Source organism: Jaculus jaculus, chromosome 19 (assembly GCF_020740685.1).
Source record: "Jaculus jaculus isolate mJacJac1 chromosome 19, mJacJac1.mat.Y.cur, whole genome shotgun sequence".
Taxonomy (NCBI): Eukaryota; Metazoa; Chordata; class Mammalia; order Rodentia; family Dipodidae; genus Jaculus; species Jaculus jaculus.
The window spans coordinates 38515683-38525310 of NC_059120.1; the positions used below are offsets into that span (position 1 = coordinate 38515683).

The 9628-nt window shown below is 43.8% G+C and overlaps 1 non-coding gene across 1 annotated transcript; it reads left to right on the forward strand.

The window, feature by feature from the left end:
- The first annotated feature begins 663 nt into the window (after positions 1-663).
- On the forward strand, positions 664-764 carry LOC123456172. Its single transcript, XR_006634386.1, has one exon. It is a non-coding gene; the product is annotated as a small nucleolar RNA U13 (small nucleolar RNA).
- Positions 765-9628: the final 8864 nt, after the last annotated feature.

A 9628-nucleotide genomic window follows, 5' to 3' on the forward strand; every position in this document is an offset into this window, starting at 1 on the left:
GCCTGTGAAGCCTAAGGACCCAGGTTCAATTCTCCAGGTCCCACATAAGCCAGATTCAGATGGTGGCACATGCATCTGGAGTTCATTTGCAGTGGCTAGAGGCCCTGGTGTGCTCATTCTCTCTCTCTCTCTCAAATAAATAAATAAATATCTTAAAAAGAAAGGGTCGGCATTGCAAAACTGAATTTTTTTTTTTCCTCTGTAGCATCAGATCCCTGAAATTCATTTTCCACAACTAAATTTCTGTGTCTGGAACTTACTTTGAAAATATGCATTTTAAAAATGCAAATACAATAGTGAAGAGAATCTGAAATCCTAATTACTTTTTGTGAGATGTCAAAGGAACTCCTAGACATTATAACCCATCACCCATAAACACTCCTGTATTATGCCTCCAAACTTCTACACACATCCTTTTAGCCCAAGAGTCATAGTGTTACCATACCTAACAAAATAAATAATCATTAACAATATCTAATAGCAACTCCTATTCAGACTTCCTGGGTTTGTTCCAAAGATCTGTTTTAACAATGCATTTGTTTCAATAGGATGCAAAGTAGATTGGGCATAATGTTTGGTTATGTGCTTTGAGATTCTTTTATTCTAAAACAGTCTTCCCTCCTTTCTTTTCATGTCATTGTTCTCTGCAAAATATAAAACAAGATCCTATTTGTGGACCATGAACATAATGATTGAATTTTCATTCTATTGTGTGAAATAGGTTTTAATCCTTATTATTACATCAAGGCATTACCTGTCTGACATGGAAAAAGAAAAGAAATAAAATAAAAAATCAGATCAGGTCACTCCTTTCATAAACCCACCACCACCACCACCACCAGCCCACCCTTGCAGTTACAACAACAGCCCAAACCTTTACCATCCCCACCCGATCCCTGCGTGGCCGCCTTCCAATGCTCACTGCTCTCTCACTACAGTCCAGCCCAATGGCTTCCCGAAACACACCACGCTTGGAGTCTGCACTTGCCTTTCCAAGGGCTTGAAATGCTTTATCTTGCCCACCGTTCACACACTCAGATCTTGGCAGAACTAGCTTCTTGTCTAGAGAGTGTCACCTCCTAAGAGACAGAGCCTTTTCTGACCATACATTCTAAATGAGCTCTTCTTCCTTCAGGCCACTCGCTGTCACATCATCCTATTTTCATTTCTTTATGGAGTTTATTACTATCTGAAATTACCTTCTCTTTATTTCCTTACCTGTGCAATGTGATGTTAAAATAGAGCTTTCCTACTTAAACACTGAGGCAGTAAAAATAACATATCAAAAGCTAGAGAGTCATGTGCAAAATCTACAAAGGAGGGCTGGAGAGATGGCTTAGCGGTTAAGTGCTTGCCTGTGAAGCCTAAGGACCCCAGTTCGAGGCTTGGTTCCCCAGGTCCCACGTTAGCCAGATGCATAAGGGGGTGCACGCGTCTGGAGTTCATTTGCAGAGGCTGGAAGCCCTGGCGTGCCCATTCTCTCTCTCTCCCTCTGTCTTTCTCTCTGTGTCTGTCGCTCTCAAATAAATAAATAAATAAATTTAAAAAAAAAAATCTACAAAGGAAATGGTCAAAAATCGTTCTATAATTATTGTTCCTTCAGCCAGATCAAAAAACAGGTAGGAAAACAAAATCGGGATTTATGGAAGATTTCTCTAGAAGGAATTGTTGCTGTTCTGGAAATCAAGGGGGCCTGAGGGTGCCATGTCCTTCAAGCCTGCAGAGAGAGGACCATTTATAGACCTTACTATGTGCTCTTTCAGGTTGGCAAGAGGGGAGAGGGCTGTAATACACTGGACTTATGCTGGAGTGTCATCTAAGAGCTGGGCTTGGGAGGTGGCTTGGTGGGTAAAGTGAGGACTTGAGTTTGGAACTCATGTAAAAATGCTGGACCTGGGCTGGAGAGATGGCTTAGCAGTTAAGGTGCTTGCCTAAGGACCCATGTTTGATTCTCCAGATACCACCTAAGCCCAGAGGCACAAAAGATGAGGCAAGCACAAGGTCACACATGACCACTAGGTGGTGCAAGCATCTGTAGTTCTATTTCAGTGGCTGAGGCCCTGGTGTACCAATTCTCTCTCTCTCTCTCCCCCCTCTCAATCTCCCTCTCTCTGTCTCAAATAAAATAAAATAAAATAAAATAAAATAAAATAAAATAAAATAAAATAAAATAAAATAAAATAAAATAAAATAAAATAAAATAAAATAAAATTCTGGCCATGGTGGGACATGCCTGTAATTTCAGACTGGGGAGGCGACAGGACAATCCATCCCTAGCACTTACTAACTAGCAAGTCTACCCTAATCAGTGAGCTCAAGGTTCAGTGAAAGACCTTGTCTCCAAATAATAAGTAAGCAAATATATACATATGTGTGTGTGTGTGTGTGTGTGTGTGTGTGGGTGTATGTACGTATATATATACACACATGTAGAGAGAGAGAGAAACTGAGGAAGACACCCAAAGTTAACCAACCTCTGGCCTCCACATGCATGTTCACATTGTGCATGCCTACACACACACACACACGCATGCATGTGCACAAAAGTGGGAATCTGGGGAAATGAAGAGTGGGCGCTGCAGTGGGTGGTTCAGTGTGCAGCTGCGGAGCCTGATGTGCTGAGAACATTGGTTGTGCGGTGACCATTTCCTATGAACCCACATAGACTTCATGCATTCCTGACTATGAGACCTGTATATCCTGAGTAATTTATAAGGAACATAAACTTATATCTCACAGAGGTAGAGGCTGGGATATCCAAGATCAAGGTGCCAGCAGGTTTTGGTGTCGAGCAAGGTCCAGTGTCCACTTCTAAGATGGTGCCTTGATGTACCCTCTGGAGGGGAGGAAGGCTATTTCTCACAAGGCAGAAGAACAGAATGGGGAGAGAGTCTGTCCTCACAAGTCCTTTCATAGGGACACTGACTCACTCATGTGGTCAGAGCCTCATGACCTGAACACCTCCTCAAAGCCCCGCTTCTCAGCACTGCTGCACTGGGGATTAAGTTTCCATCATATGGGTATTAGGGGCACATTTAAGCCATAGTCTGGACCACACAAGAAGAATTCGAAAAGAGGTATCTCGCATTCTGAGCACCTAGAAACCCCAGCTAAAAGTGAAGGCCTGTTCCTCCGAATGCTGAGGAACAGCAGAGATATCACTCACAGCGAAGATGAACAAAGGATCAGCTTTGATCAGCAGCAGGCCCAATGAACACAAAACAGTCTAATAAAAACTGTCCCTTCTTCTTGCCCTCCCCAACATACATAAAATCCCTACCCTGTAAACTGGGCATGGTGGCACACGCCTTTAATCCCAGCACTCAGAAGGTAGAGGTAAAAGGATCGCCATGAGTTCAAGGCCATCCTGAGACTCCATAGTGAATTCCAGGTCAGCCTGGGCTAGAGTGAGACCGTACCTCAAAAAACCAAACAATAAAAATAAAAAAAAAAACCCACCCGCTGACAGATACAAAATGTCATCCAGTGAGAAAGGACAAAACAAGAAAAAGCAGAAGCTGGCTGCCTCTCTGTCCCTAGAGTGAGGAAGCCATTGATTACAGACCATAATTCAAATGAGCTAACTCAACCTTTGGCTAAAATTGAAGCATCTATTCATTATCTTCCACCAATCATTCCATTTTTAAACTGAGACTGTTTATCTAATTTAAAGTGCCCAAAGGGGGGGGGGGGCTGGGAAGATGGCTCAGCTGCTAAAGTACTTTCTTGCAAACCTTGACAGCCTGGGTTCAATTCCCAAGCCATCTATGTGAAGCCAGACAAAAAAAGCGGCACTAGGAGCCGGGTGTGGTGGCACACACCTTTAATCCCAGCACTCGGGAGGCAGAAGTAAGAGGAGCGCTGTGAGTTCGAGGCTCATAGTGAATTCCAGGTCAGCCTGGGCTAGAGTGAGACCCGACCTCGGGGGAAAAAAAAAAAAGTGGAACTAGTATCTGACATTTGTTTGTGGTGGAAAGAGGCCCTGGCACATGTGCACGTGCATGTACACACACACACACACACACACACACACACACACACACACACATAAATAAATAAATACAAATTTTAAAAAATAAAGTAGCTGGCCATTGGTGGCACACATCTTTAATCCCAGCACTCGGGAGGCAGAGGTAGGAGTATTGCCATGAGTTTGAGGACATCCTGGGCTAGAGTGAGACTCTGCCTTGAATGAAAACAAACAAAAAAGCAACCAAAGTATTGTCTATTACCTACAAGTAGCCAGGACAACCATGAAATCTGCCCGCTTTTTAATTCTGGAAACAGATCATGGCCCCTGAGCAGACTCCAAACAGACAGTGGAAAACCAAGAAACCATGTCATTCAGAATGGATCAATGGACTAACAGAACGTTAGATTCCACGAGTCACAGATCCTCAAATAACTGAGCCTCTGCTTTGGAGCTCATTGGAATTCCTAGGGTAGCATCTTAGATGAGCTGCCGTGACAACATGTTGTAATTTGATAGGGTTAATACAAACCTCTCTTTTTTCGCTCATGAATGATTCCAAAAGAAAGCTCTCAAGCAGCTCTCCTCCAAACTGTGTCTCAGGGCTCCAGCCTGCTTCTACCTTTAATGCTATCATTATTAATATGCAGTCTCCAAGACTGCTATGGAGAAGGACACAGCTAAAATTAGTTTCTTCAGCTCAGAAATAATACCTCCCTGGGCTGGAGAGATGGTTTGGTAATGAAGGGCTCTTGCTTATAAAGCTTGATGGCCTGGGTTCAACTCCCCAGTATCAAGAGCCAGGCACACAAAGTGGTACATGCGTCTGGAGTTCATTTGCAATGGTAGGAGGCCCTGGTGCACCCATATGCATTCTCTCTCTCTCTCTCTCTCTCTCTCTCTCTCTCTCTTTCTCCTTCAGTAAATAAATAAAAATACTTAAAAAACAAAAAAGAAAAAAATGACACCTCCCACCTCTGTTTCTGCTTATATTCTTTTAGCCAGACCTAATCTTTGGGCCCAGCTGGAGAAAACATTGAGGACTTTTGTGTCTGGCAAGACAACTGCATCCACTCACAGTGGAAGGAGAGCTTGCATCCTTGGTCATCAATCAGCATCCTGCCATAATAGTCACCTGGAAGGACTGACTAAAGGCCTGCCTTGTTTGCATATGTAAGTGTTCCTCCCAATAGGGTGGAGCCCTAGATATTGGAGCCCAGGTAACAACAGACTCGCCTCCTGGTGCCAGTTGTTATGGAGTTCAGCTGCCCTGATATTTCACAGAGGTCTTGGAACTGAATATCTGGTGCCGTATTAGTAAGGACATACATACCTTGTTCTGAGAGGAGAAAATGGGGCTGCATCCACTGATGTAGCTGCCAAGCACTGGTTCTTCTTAGTAAAATGCCCTTCACTCTTACCATCCTTCTGGAAGTGAATACCCCAGTCCCCAAGAGCCCTGGTACCTCCAACACTTTTCAGAGGAAGCACTGGGCTCCTCAATACACACATAAAGCCAGATTTACAAAGTGGCACACTTATATGGAGTTCATTTACAGTGGCTGGAGGCCCTGGCATGCCCATTCTCTCTGTCTTTCTCCTCTCTATCTCTCTTTCTTTTGCTCTCTCTCTCTCTCTCTCTCCTTACAAATAAATAATAATAAATAAAAGAAAATAAAACAAAAGCCGGGCGTGGTGGCACACGCCTTTAATCCCAGCCACTCAGAAGGCAGAAGTGGAAGGATTGCCATGAGTTTGAGGCCAGCCTGAGACTACACAGTGAATTCCAGGTCAGGCTGGGTTACAGCAAGACTCTACCTCAATAAAATAAAATAAAGCAGGATGTTGTCTCCCTGCAAGTAAGTAACCTGAGGGACACATGACCAGAAAGTGCTTCAGCAAGCAAAAACTTCTACAGTCCCAGGACTTCTCAATACCACACGATTATCTCTCGGCTCCCTAACTTGAGCACTTCTCATGGCATCAAGAGTAGCCTTGTTGAAGAGATCTTAATGACAAGTCACTTGGCCAAGAAGTTCTTTTCCAAAATAGTACTTAGGAGACTGAGGGTATGGCTCAATAGTAGTGTTGGTCCAGTATGTGTGAGACCCTGGGTTTAGGCACTGTAAAAAAAGGAAAGAAGGGCTGGAGAGATGGCTTAGAGGTTAAGACACTTGCCTGCAAAGCCTAAGGGCCCATGTTCAACTCTTCAGATCCCACTTTAGCCAGACACAGAGGTGAAACAAGTGCAATGTCACACATGCCCACTAGGTGGTGTGAGTGTCTGGAGTTTGATTTCAGTGGCTGAGGCCCTGGCACACCAATCTCTCTCTCTCTCTCTCTCTCTCTCTCTCTCTCTCTCTCTCTCTCTTTCTCTCTCTCTCTAAAAAAAAGGAAAGGAAAAAAGCAAACATTTAGTAGAGCATCATGTGTATTTTCTCCCATCACATTACAATTTTTATGCATTTATGTAATTATTACTGGTTCTGATGGTTACTAATATGTAAAAAAGGCAATCTTGGGAAAAATGATTAATGTGCTTTTCTCTTTTACCTTGCAGAGGATATGACCTTTACCCATGCTTGGTCCCAAGTCTCCATCTGTCTGGGGAAAGATTAAATTGTTACAGAATAATGCAAAAGAAATGAGAAGTTAATATTCTACTATTGACATTTAAAATGAGATTTCTCGGCAAGGCACTAATCTTTGGATCCAGGCTATTATCTTGAGAGGGAGAGAGAGAATTGCAAATTGGCTACTATGACTAAAAGGCACAAATCTAGGCCTCATGCAGGTTCTGAATTTACCAGTTGTGTGACCTTGAGGAAGCTATGGAATTTCTCCAAGACACAGTCTCCTAATCTGTAAAATGGAGTAACAAGAATGCCTAGCCTAAGGCGTTGTTATAAAAATTTAGCAAGCTAACCCACATGAAGTATGCATTCAACAAATGTTCAAAGAATTTATTCTAGGGCTGGAGGGATGGCTTAGCAGTTAAGGCGTGTGCCTGCTAAGCCAAAGGACCCAGGTTCGTTCCCCAGGACCCACGTTAGCTAGATGCACAAGGGGGTGCATGCGTATGGAGTTTGTTTGCAGTGGCCGGAGGTCCTGGCACACCCATTTTCTCTCTCGCTCTCTCTTTCTCTGCCAAATAAATAAAAATAAAATTTAAAGAAAAGAATTTACTCTAGATGTCAGCATTAGCATACTCCCCTACTCAGAAGTAGTGAGGAAGTGCCTAGAACATAATAAAAATTCAATAGAGATCATCCTCTTAAAAATTCCTTTTTTCTAGTGCTGGAGAGATGGTGCAGTGGTTAGGATGTTTGTCTGCAAAGCCTGACAACCTAGATTCAATTCCCCAGTACCAACATAAAGCCCAATGCACAAAGTGGTGCATGCATCTGGACATCTGGAGTTTGTTTGCAGCTGCTGGAAGCCCTGGCATGTCCCCTGTACCCTCCCCTTCCCTCTCTCTTGAAAAATAAATAAATAAAATATTTTAAAATTCCTTTTTTTCAGGGCTAGAGGGATGGCTCAGCAGTTAAGGCACTTGCTTGAAAAATCCTTTTTCTTCCCCTTTAATGTATCAAGAAGCACCTGTGAAGCTGGAAGCTCTGTCCATGTTAGACGACAGATGTAATGATAGCAAGGACAGCCTTTCCTTTCGGGCTGAGGGATGGTGAGGGAAGAAGGTGAGAAAGAGGGCATAGAAAAAACTATCATCCCATCATACATATCACACACCACACATCACACCATAAACCAACACACATTCCATATGACATGTATGGTACACATACCACATGTGTACACCATATGTTACACACACCATATAGCACATACACAGACCCCACATCCCATATATTACATGCCCAGTAGCACTACATATATCCCATATACCACATACGTGCAGCCGCACCAAACATACCTACCATAAACTACACTTCTGCATACCATTCACATATACCAATATGACACACATATATACCCCATACACACCAAATGCCATACACATACATACCACACACACACATACATACCACACACACACACACACGTATGCACAGCAGACACCAAATCACATACACATCACACACACACCCCTTCACCAATACACACACTGTTGGGACTGAGCTGAAATAACCAGGAAATAAACACCAAGTGTGTGGAGACCTCATGTGGTAAAGCTGGACAGGGGACAAGTATCTGCCAGACATAAGGAAAGTCTCCTTTGTTTTTCTTTTCTTAAAAAAAAAAAAAAATTCATTTTCAAGCAAGCAGAAAAAGAGTGAGAGAGAGAATGGGCTACCAGGCCCTCTTGCTACTGCAGATGAACTCCAGATGTATGTGCCACTTTGTGCATCTGGCTATATGTGGGTACTGGGACACTGAACCCAGGGTATTAGGTTTTGCAAGCAAGCACCTTAACTACTGAGCCATCTCTCCAGCCCTTCTAATTTGCTTTTCTGCACCTCTCTCACTTCCAGAGCCTTCCCAGAGAGCTCCAACAAAGAGAATTCCATCAGCAGATGCATAAGGCAGCGGGGGGTGGGGGGGTCGTTGGAGGACAGGATAGACATTCAGGGACTTCGGGAGCCAGCTACCTTAAAATTTGCCAGGAAGTTAGGGCTCTGACCAGGCTGAGAGAGACCGGGTCACAAAGCCCTCTAGCTGCCAGCTTTGGAATTGTAGGCAGTGCCGGGGGACACAAGATGGAGGGAGCCTGGAGAGTTGAGGAATCTGGGGTTTTCCAGGGAGAGGAAGATGTGGGGAGTGGAAGGAAGGCCCAAAGGTCAAAGAGCAAGTAGTTTCACACGGAAAGGTTAACTGACTGTTTCCTGGCGGTATTGCTCAGATTATTGTCTTGTTATGAACCGAATCTAGAGCTTTCTTCTAGCAACCCTGAGGCTGGAGATAAACTAGAGCTATTCCAATCCCCTCTGGATCTCCAAGGTATAATCTTTATGACCTTGATACAATTTGTATTGTTGTTGTAGTAAATTCTGTCTTCCATAGAGTCCCTCCATTTCCATGAATTGTCACCCACAGGACAGTCCAACAAACAGATGATCTATCAAGAAGCCCTGTCCCCTCTCTTCTCCACCCCTCAACCCATGACTGATTGGTTCAGAACAGACATGTGGCTTGAACTGGGACGATCAGAATCTCTGAGGTTTTGATCCAAGGACGATGTTCACGCAGTCACTGCTCCCAGAGTACCCCAGCAGGCGCCCGTGGCGGCTCCCACTGCCTCTAAACACAAGTCTTACTCTACATGCGAATGAGCGTTCTACCTAGACCTTGCAGTTTGCCTATCAGGAAGAACTACTTTCTAATAATTAACTAAATGGTCACTGGGAGTTACTAAAGGAATACTTAAACTAAAATGATTATTTTTTTGAATTTTTTTGTTTATTTTTATTTACTTATTGGAGAGCGACAGACAGAGAGAGAAAAAGACAGAGAGAGAGAGAATGGGCACTCCAGGGCCTTCAGCCACTGCAAACGAACTCCAGACGCGAGCACCCCCATGTGCATCTGGCTAACGTGGGTCCTGGGGAATCAAACCTCGAATCGGGGTCCTTAGGCTTCACAGGCAAGCACATAACCGCTAAGCCATCTCTCCAGCTCCCAAAATGATTATTAAAAGAGTCT